The sequence below is a fragment of the Petaurus breviceps genome, unplaced genomic scaffold (genome assembly GCF_028583685.1).
Source record: "Petaurus breviceps papuanus isolate PSGF00001 unplaced genomic scaffold, PetGlider_PUasm1.0 87895, whole genome shotgun sequence".
Classification (NCBI taxonomy): Eukaryota; Metazoa; Chordata; class Mammalia; order Diprotodontia; family Petauridae; genus Petaurus; species Petaurus breviceps.
Window position 1 is genome coordinate 1 of NW_027186878.1, and position 10314 is coordinate 10314.

A 10314-nucleotide genomic window follows, 5' to 3' on the forward strand; every position below is an offset into this window, starting at 1 on the left:
TCATTTTCTGTTCGAAGGTCTCTTCTAGCTCTGACATTCCATGATTCTGCTGGGCCCAGAGGCAGACAAGAAAATAGGGAAGGGGATGGGGAGTGATGGGGAGCGGAGAGAGGAACAGGGACACTGCAGACCATCATCGCCTCTGATTTGGGTACACCTTGGAGTCTGCTGGGTGCCCATTTCAGTCAGGCCATCCATGGGGGAAGGAGGAGGAACTGGCAACCTAGTTGAGTCTCTTTACCCACGCTCTGTACAACCAACTTTTCTTGTCTAAACGTTCATTTCTAAAAGTGATGAGGAAGTAGCTTATCAAAAATAGATTGTTTGGGGGTGTCTGGGAAAAGGAAAAGAGTGGGGCAGGCTGGGATCCTGGCTCTTTTAGCTGCCCAGAGGTAAACAGCTAAATCTGTTTCTTCTGGCCAAGGTGTTCATTTGAAGTTCCCAAGTGATCCTGGGCCGAGGGCCCGCAGGCTGTGAGAGGGTCAACTGTAGCCCCTCTACTGCCCTTCGGAGCCATCAGGCATTGGGGGCCATTGGGGCTGGGCAGCTACCTCCACTGAAGCCCGAGATAGTTTGGGCTCCCATGTCCTCAGGGGCTGGCCAGGCCACTGTTGCCTGCCTGGAGTCATTCCTGCTCTAAAGGACATCTCTGTTGTCTCTTTTGATCTTGAGCACCCAGGAGCCCGAACACCCCAGCTTGGGGAACGGCTACATGGTCCGCTTATTAAGTCCAAGCAGTAGCAGGACCAGCCAGCAGACAGACTTGTCTGCACGAAGCAGAGCAGGTTTGGGACATGTTCTGAGAGAACTGTATCTGGAGGCTTAGGAGCCACAGCACCTGCTCGCGGGATGATGGGAGGAGATAAAGATGGGGGAAGGTTCCAGGAGGGGGAGAAGGGCACTCTCCCAGCCTCTCAGAGTTAGCAGGGGTAGCAGTGGCCTGACAGTTCCTGCCAGTCGGAACATCAAATGATAAGTGAGGAAACAGGAGGAGAGAAGTTACTCTGCTTGCTAAGGTCCCAAACTCCAAACCAGGCTAGGAGACAATTAGGGGAGATTACAGGAGCAGAGATTTCCTGCTGGAAGGGCCTTGGAGACCATGAAGTCTAAGTCCCTCATTTCACAGTGGAGGTAACTGAAGCTCCAGAGGGTCCCATAGCTAGGAAGTGTTAGAAGTGGAATCTGAGCCCAGGTCTTGCAGATACTGTCATTTCCCTGCTCCCCACCCCCACCACTCCACAGAAGGAAAAGTTTCCTAACAATTAGAGTTGTCCCAAAGTGGAACCTTTCTTATAGAGTTCCCTGTCACTGGAGGGCAGAGATTGGCAACCCCTGTGGGGGTGTTGGCAAGGGGATTGTGGCTTAGTGGGTGGGTGGGCCTTCTGCCCCCTCCCACTCTGAAGACTCCACAACTTTTATGAGCAGAAACGAGAGTACTCTGCAAAACATAGCCTGGTTGAGTTCAAATGATCTTGGTCTATTAGTTACGGAAAAGCCCAATCCACCAGTCTGACCCTTTGGGGGTCACAGAAGGCTAGGGAAGAGGAAACATCTCATGCTCCCACCTGGGCACAGGGCCACTCAGCTGCCATGATATGACTAGGCCCATGTACTGCCCAAAGGTGGGGAGTGCTAGAGAATTTCCTGCACAACAAGGAGCTGGCCGACTCCCTCTCTTAAGGCAGACATGTGCTGAAGGCAGTGTCCACTTGGGAGCAAGGAGACCTCTCTTCACCCTGGCTCAGCTTCCACGTGGCACCTTGGGCAAGTTACCGCCTCTCTCTGAGGTTAGAATAAGTGATCGCTAAGGCCCTTCCAGCCCCACATGCCATGAGCCTGCACCTAAAGGGCCACTGAGAGTGCCCTAGCCCCATCTTAGTCCTCTATGGCCAGAGGGAGAAGCTGACAAACACTGGGCTCCCCTGAGCACTTTCCAGGTAGCTCTGGGAAAGTGTGTGTGTGTGTGTGGGGGGGGCAGGGACAAAGGACAGCTAGATACAGCACCCTCCCCATCTAGCCCATGACACATCTTCCTCCAACCCACACCCAAGCAGAAAGCCTTTCAGCCTCGCCTCTAGTAACAAGGAAGGCACATCTTCCTGAGGACAGTATTCCCGTTCTACTTCCAGGTGGCAACAGCAGCTAGCCAATTTCCCTCTGTGTCTTTGTCACTTCCCCCTACTGTTCCTCCTTTTGGCCTTCAAATACGCGAAGACAGGACTCGGAAGACAGAAGGAGCCTTCTCTTCTCCAGGCTCACTAGCCTTGGTTCCTCTGCCCTCCTCGGGCTCTCCTCAGGACAGCTCCAGCTGACCAATCAATAACCAATGGCCTTCCAAAAATGTTGATCCCAGAACACGGCCTGAGTGGCCAGACTGACCTCCGTGTTCCTCTTTCTGCTCCTTTCATACCTGGAACACCCTCCCTCCTTACCTCCAACTCTTTAGAACCCTTAGCTTCCTTGGAACTAAGCTCAGCTCAACTGCTGCCTCCTACACGAAGTCTTTCTTGTCCCCCAACTTGCTACTGCTCTCTCTTTGCTCCCTAATTACTTTGTATTCACTTATCTCTGTATGTTATATCCCTGCCCTAATGGAACTGAAACTCCTTGTGGGCAAGGACTGCCTCACTTTTCTACCTGTCTCCTCAGGGCTGAGAGCAGAATGTGGTACATAGCTGTGCTTAATAGATGTCTGCTGACTGGAAGCAAAGTGGCCAGGCCTGAGAAGGGTGGGGCTCCCAGTTGCCCTCCTTCCTGGGGCCTCTGTTCTCTGGCTGTACTGGGCCACAGAGACGGGTAGGAGCCAGCCCTAAGGTGGCTGTCAACATACACTCCCCAGTCCCACTGAAGGCCACCATCTTTCCCAAGGTCTCACCTGCCTGAGCATTGGCTGCTTGGTTGGTAAATTGGTTGGCAGAACTATTGTCACTATTGGTTATTTCCTGGGTGGGTCTTTAAAAAACATCTTAGTGTTACCACATAGAGGGGCAAGGACTGTTAAAGCCAGCCCATAGCCACTGTCACAGCCTGGGATGGCCAGACCATTTCTTGTCTGCCACTCACAACCAAGCTTCGGAAAGATTCAGACACTATGTCTCCTTCAGCTCCCGCTGAGAAGAAAGGGTAGAAGGGACTCTAGTAAAGGTCAGTTGGGACCAGTGCAATTGGGGGCCGAACTTCATTTAGATTCTGCCATTTAGAAACTATGGGAACTCTTGCAAGTCATTTGACTTTCCCATGCCTCAGTTTCCTCATCTGTAAAAAGGGGAAGCTTCTATTACCTACTTCACTGGGCTGCTTGTGGAGGGCTCAAATGAAGCTATGAGTATGGGACCATAATGCCCTAGAGAAATGTGAGCTGCCTTTATCGCTAACAATGATCATAATATCCAACAAATTACGATTTCGTCTCTCATCTGAGCCCTACAAGAACATTATGTGGGAAGCAGGCCCCATAGCCGCTATTATTCCCCCTTTCTGCTCTGGAACCAAGGCTCACCAAGGCAAAATGATGCCTCAAAGCCCTCAATCAGGAGCCATGATGTATGGTGGGGCTGTCCTGAGCAAATGGCCCTTTTCCAGAGGAGGAAATCTCAACCACTTTTGTCTCCCAAGAGCCTGGGCCTCAGAGAAGCCCAGGCAGCAGGTACCCTTGGTGACATAAGCTTCTGTCGTGACTGTTTTCCCAATTATACTTTGCATTCTTCCATCTGGCCTTTGCTGCCCCTGGAGCACGCTGGGGATGGGGGGATGCCAATTTGGGATCAAACCTTTGTTATGAACAAGACAGCATGGTTTCATGGCTAGAGAACTGACCTTGTACCAGGCTGTATGTGCGAGTTAAGGCCACTCTCTCAAACTGAAAGCTACAGATGAGGTGCCACTCTGTATCAGGGGACAGAATTTACACATTGGGAGTTCCCTACACAGATGAAACCACAGATCTAATTACTCAATTCTCCCTCCCCCCCACCCCCCCCCCAAAGAATGACCCACTAAGAATCCATCCACAGAAGCCTAGGCCTTGACTTAGAAGTGACCTTATGACCAGATCGTCCTGTCTAAACCCCTCATTTTGCAGATGCTAAAACTGAAGCCCAAAGAAGCTAAGGAACTTTGAGTAGGCTGCCCACTTAGGAAGTGTCAGAATAGGAATTTGAACACAAGTCCTGTCGCTTCCAAGTCTAGTGCTCTTCCTATCCTGGCAGGTTGACGACCCGTGCCCATATATAAACAGTATCAAGAATGCCCGCAGCCTCCACTCTGCCGTCCTTCCCACCCCGCGGCCACCTTGGGCAGGATCAAAGCGCACACGCTCTGATGGCTGCTTATCGCCTGCCTGGGGACAGAAAGGACCCTGGCAACCACTGAGGGCTCAGAACACGAGGACAATGTCCTACATGCTGCCTCTTTGCATGGCAACCAGTCTGGATACTCTCTGGAGAAGTGCCCTGCAGTCCCAGGCAGAAGCTGTTTCCATAAACAGCCCGGCCCAACAGGCCTCAGTGGACAAGAAGCTTTTCCACAGGACTGTGGGGAGAGCTGAAAATGGGGTGCCAGGGCAAGAAAATGCCTTCTCCCATTAGCTCAAACACGCCAAGCTGGGCTGCCCCCTTCTCCGAAAAGCCATGTACTGAAGGAAACCTTAAGCAGCCATCTAATGAATTTCTGGGCCCATACATAGGACCATATCTAAATCAGCCCAAAGAGATGAAATTCTGTTTTTCAAAACCTCTCCTCCCCCCACCGTGCCCCACACTGCTGCCTAGCCTCCTATTGGAGTATACAGGCCAGCCACCCTGTTGGCTACCCATTGCTCCTGCCCAGAGCAGAAGCCTGGGGAAGGGTAGAGGTGGCAGTTAGGGGCAGAGGGGTAGGAAGGGAACCTTTGTTGGGAGGGAGACTGTCACACGGGAGCTCAGAATGGGGGCAGGTCAGGCTAGGGGGGAGGGAAGGGGGGGTGCTGCACTAGAACACTCAGCAGCCCAGCCTGGCCCGCCTCGGCCTGGCATCCCCTTAGTCTGACCACTCGTTCTCATCCAGCTCAGAGTCATCATCTGACTCGCTGTACTCCACTGCGATGCGCCGGGAGAGAATGGTGGCCACATCATTGCCCACAGGCTCCTTCTTGGCCTCCTGTTCCCACTGCTCCTGCACCTTCCGCAGCTGGATGCCTGCAGGAAACAGCAAAGGCCAGTGCTTGACATCTTTTGTAAGTCACATCTAGCCCATCCCCACCTCCCCTGAATACTGTAGTTCCCAACAGCTGATGGCCACTAGATTCTCAGAGACTCCAGGAAGGAATCAAGGGCTCAGGGTCTGCCCACTAGCTCTCCGAGGTGCTGGGGAGCTTCGTAGCTCAGAATAGCATGGCTGAACTGGACCTTGAAAGCTACCCGGTCCAACCCCCCTCATCTGAAAATGGGGAAACTGAGGCTCACAAAAATCCAGTGACTCGCCTGAGGTCATTGGCTTGGGGCTCAACAGCAAGATCTCCCACCTAAATGTTTGCTCTTTTACATGCCCTGAGGTTCTCCTGTGATACCTCAGCATGCTGTTGAGGTACTATGGATTCTGGAAGGCTCTGCCTGGGCAGATTCGACCAAGCTCCAATCTGGGTGAGAGTACAGCCTTGGCTAGCAGCCAGAGAGCAAACACGAAGGCCCCAGGAAATATGGGGGGATTGTCACCAGCATCAATGGAAGTGGCCTGCCACACTGTTGAGATGACAAGTCTATCAGTATTACTGTGAAACAACTTACATTTACATCCAAGCAGGCAACAACAATAACAAAAATGGGCAGTTATATAGTACCTTACGTTAATATTGGGAGAGCACATATATATATATATGATGTGATCCTCACAAGAATCCTGTGAGTTAAGTGCCATGCTGCTCATATTCAGTGTTATCCCCATTTTACAGATGAGAAAACTGAGTCTCAGAGAGTTAAGTAGTTATATAACTACTAAGTATCAGAGACAGGTTTGAACGCAACTCTCTCATGACTACTCTTTACACTGTACCACTGACCTCTGAGTACTTGTAAGTCAAATGCTATGTAACCCTTCAAATGCTATTTTCATTACCCACACTCCACTAGAGTCTTCTCTGATGTCCCCTCCCCACCATGGATCCTTGAAAATTGTTTCCAGGTTCGAAAGGGTTAGTGAGAGCACCACCAGAGGCTGGCAGGATCAGAGGCCCATCACCACGTCAGCCACAGGGAGATGAATTTTTTGGCCACATCACCTCTTGAAGACCATCAAGTACGATGTCCATGAAGGTGGTGCCCACATGGACGAAATTGTGGTTCATGGAGATGACACAAAGTGGTCATATTATCAAACAACTCATTAGCTCGGAAGTCTCCCTTTCTGTACTCTACTAGGTTACCAGACCCCTTGGAGGCTGGGGTGTTTTAGTGCTGGATTTCCCAGTGTCCTTCCCTCTGTCATACTCACCCCTGCAAATGGCAGCAAGAAGATCACTTCTGGCATCACTCATTGGTATCAACGGGATCTGAGGTCTCTATGGTTCCGAGAGTCCAGCACCCGGGGAGGCCGAGTGGGCCGGGGAGGCTGTGGCCATTGGGGGGCCAGGAGGGGGTGGAGGAGGATCTGCAGGAGGGCCCATGGGGCCAGTCTGCGGCGGAGATACAGAATATGGACAGGTAGGGGCTGGGGGCGGGGAGGGTGTGTAGGCAGGGTGGGCCAGAGTGGCAGTGGTAGCGGGTGCAACGGCAGGTGGGGCAGAGATGGGGCTGTCGAAAGCCGTCTGGGCAGAAGGGATCACTGGAGGTGGGGGTGGCGGGGCAGGTGGTACAAAGAAATCCGCCATGGGCACTGGTTGGGACCTCGAGGCAGAAGAAGAGAGAGGAGATTAGGAGATCTCAGTTTGGATCTGAGTACTTGACTGCCCGTGTGCACTGAGACAAGTCATGGCTCCTTTCTGGTGGTTTGATGAGTCGGCCATTCTAAGGTTCCTTCCCACTGGGAGAAAGAGGGCAGAGGCCCTGAACCTTGAGGAGCAGCACAAGCCCCAAGGATTCAGATTCAAATTCTGAAGGCTGTAAGGGATCTTTGAGCTCACCTAATCCAACCTCTTGGACTTAGAGAACATGCAAGTGAGGCCCAGAGAGAGGAGGGGTCACAAACACAGCGACCAGGCTCCCTGGAGGAGCCTTTCTTCCTGAAACACTGCTCTGTGGCCCAGCGACCCCAGCCTGTTTTGTTGGTGGGGGCCCATCCTCCCCTCTTAGGAGTGAGCTCTTAGGAGTCCCTGCACCTATCCCACTCTGCACCATCCCAGGAAAACTGGATGTCCGAGTTCATTGGGCCCCCTTGTTTTACAAAAGAGCAAACTTCTGCCCAGAGGGGTCAATAGGAGGGAATTTCTGATCCTTCCCCAAGATACAAATGACCCATATCTACAAGTATGACTCCTCTCAGAGAGACGGGCATTTTACTAAGGAATAAAGCCTTAAGCTTCACGATGGTTGAACAATTCAATCTCAGATACTTTTCAACAGGCCCCGCCCAGCCCCTCTCTCTTCCCCTTCCTGTGTCCCCCACCTGCCTCCCTTTAAAGCCTAGGGGGCAGACCGAATGCTTCCTTTCTCTCCTTGGGTGGCCTGGAGGCAGGGTGTCCCTCAGGGCCTCCTGGAACAGGTAGGCCTCATTTCTCATCCTCCTCCATCCTCTGGGCCTGGGCCAAAGGGGCTGGAGTCAGAGAGGGGCCAAGGCCCCAAAAGGAGCCTTTGGGAGCCCTGAGCCACTGCGGCTGTGTGATACCCAGGTCCTGAGTTCAAGGGGCTTCCTCAGTCCTCTCAGGCCTGGCAAGGCCTCAGGACGCTAAACAAGCAGGCCCTCAGGCTCCCAGGATTGAGGATGAGAGGTTTCTAAAGGGGAGTGAATGTGGTGTGATTTATTGTAATAAATAATTAATATTATAAAATTAATATAAAATAATTAAGTATAATAATATAATATAATTAATACAGTATCTTGATGCTCTATTATATGACATCTTATTTGTTATACAATTGATATTGCCCCTAGGGGGTGCCCCTCTGCCCCACCCCTCTACCCCTCCCTGCCTCCCTCTATCCCTAGGAGACAGAGTAGCTCCTCTGGCACTGTCTTTACGCTCCCGCCTTGGCTGCCCCTCGGCCCCGCCCCTCTGCCCCTCCGCTCTGTGTTTTCCCCTCCCCCCTCTGCCCCTCCCTGCCTCCCTGTATCCCTAGGAGACAGAGAAGCTCCTCTGGCACTGTCTTTACGCTCCCGCCTTGGCTGCCCCTCGGCCCCGCCCCTCTGCCCCTCCGCGCTGTGGGTGCCCCTCCCCCCTCTGCCCCTCCCTGCCTTCCTCTATCCCTATGGTGCAGAGCAGCACCTCTGGCGCTCTCTCCTCCCCTCCCTCCCTCGCAATACCCCTCTCTCCACTCTCTCTGCTCCTCCCCATCCCCTCTGGACTCCTCCCCCTTCTGCCCCTCCCTGCCTCCCTCTATCCCTAGGAGACAGAGTAGCTCCTCTGGCACTCTCTGTGCACTCCCCCCTTAGCTGCAGCTGGGCCCCGCCCCTCCCTTCTCTCTTTCACTTCCGGTGCTCGCGCCTGCCTCCCGTTAACGCTAGGGGGCAGAGCGGCTGCTTCCTTTCTATCCTTGGGCTGCCTCGAGGTAGGGTGTCTCTGAGGGCCTCCTGGCACTGGTTGGCTGCGTTTCTCATCCTCCTCCACCTCCGCCCTCCTCTGGGTCGGGGCCCAAGGGGCTGGAGTGGGGGGGTGGCCGGGCCCCAGAAGGAGCCTCTAGGGGCCCTGAGCCGACTATGGCTGTTTATTATCCAGGTTCTGTGTTCGAGGGGCCTCCTCAGGTGCCTAAACAAGCAGGCCGTCAGGCTCCCAGGAATGGGTCAGGCGCTTTCTACAGGGCAGTGAATGGGTCGTGATTTATTATAATCAATAATTAATATAAAATAATAATAATTAATTATAATAATATATAAAAATATGAAATAATGAATACAGTAGCTTGATGGTCTATTATATGACTCTCTTATTTGTTACAATTGACATTTCCACCCGCACATAGGTGCCCCTCTGCCCTTCCCCTCTGCCCCTCCCCACCCTAGGTGCCAGTCAGCCCCTCCCCGCTGTGGGTGCCCCTCCCCCCTCTGCCCCTCCCCGACTCCCTCTATCCCTATGGTGCAGAGCAGCACCTCTGCCGCTCTCTCCTCCCCTCCCTCCCTTGCAATCCCCCTCTGTCCACACTCTCTGCTCCTCCCCCTCCCCCCTCGACTCCTCCCCTCTCTGCCCCTCACCCCCTCTGCCCCCCGCCTGCCTCCCTTTAACGCTAAGGGGCAGAGCAGCTGCTTCCTTTCCTTGGGCGGCCTCGAGGCAGGGTGTCTCTGAGGCGATTTAGGCTTCCTTTCTCATCCTCCTCCCTCCTCTGGGCTGGGGAACAACGGGCTGGAGTGGGGGGTGGCGGGGCCCCAGAAGGAGCCTTTGGGAACCCCAAACCCACTGTGGCTGTGTGTTATCAAGGTCCTGAGTTCGAGGGGCTGGCTTCCCGGGGCCTCTCAGGCCTGGAGAGGCTTTAGGCACCTAAACAACCAGACCCTGGCGCTCCCAGGAATAGGGAGCGGAGGTCGCTACAGGGCATTCCATATGTATGATACGATATCATAACTAATATAATACTGGATGCAGGGGGTTCTGAGCCTTGCTGCCTCATGGAGTCATAAATGAAGAAGTTACTAATTAATGAAGAGCCTGGATGATGCCAGAACCCATGAAGACAAGCGTTAAATAGCTCAAGTGGCAGGCCAGATGGTGACTTGGGGCATAGGGGGGTCTTCTGCATGAACAACCCCCCCAAAGGCCACACCACGGCCCCCTCAGGTATCGAGGAGAGGGCCGTCCAACCAGGGCAGGACCTGGCCATCATTAGAAATTCGGCCGCCCCTGGCAGAGATTCCTCCTTGTCCTCCTTGCCTCTGCCGCCTCCCTGAGTGGCTGCCTTCATGACCTCCTGTTTAGAAACCAGGGGATGAGCAGGCAAAGACATCCAGCCCCCAGGGAAGGCCATCTCTGGCATATGGGTGAATGGGGGAGATGCCCAGGCCTACAAGGAGGGGGCCGCTCGAATACGGAAGGCAAAGCTGCACCAACTTGCAGGAGACCTCACCCACACCCCCAAGTCTACTCACTGGCTCCCAGGTTTTCCCTCCTGCTTTTGCATCTCTTACTCGGAATTCTCTTTGGTGCCTAGGTGCTGGTGAAAACCCCTTGCCAGCCAGAGGACTCTTTCTGTATCATTG

The 10314-nt window shown here is 53.5% G+C and overlaps 1 pseudogene; it reads right to left on the reverse strand.

Annotated features, from left to right (window-relative positions):
* Window positions 1-6: 6 nt before the first annotated feature.
* Window positions 7-10082, reverse strand: LOC138176374 (actin-binding protein WASF3-like; annotated as a pseudogene).
* Between the last annotated feature and the right edge of the window lie 232 nt (window positions 10083-10314).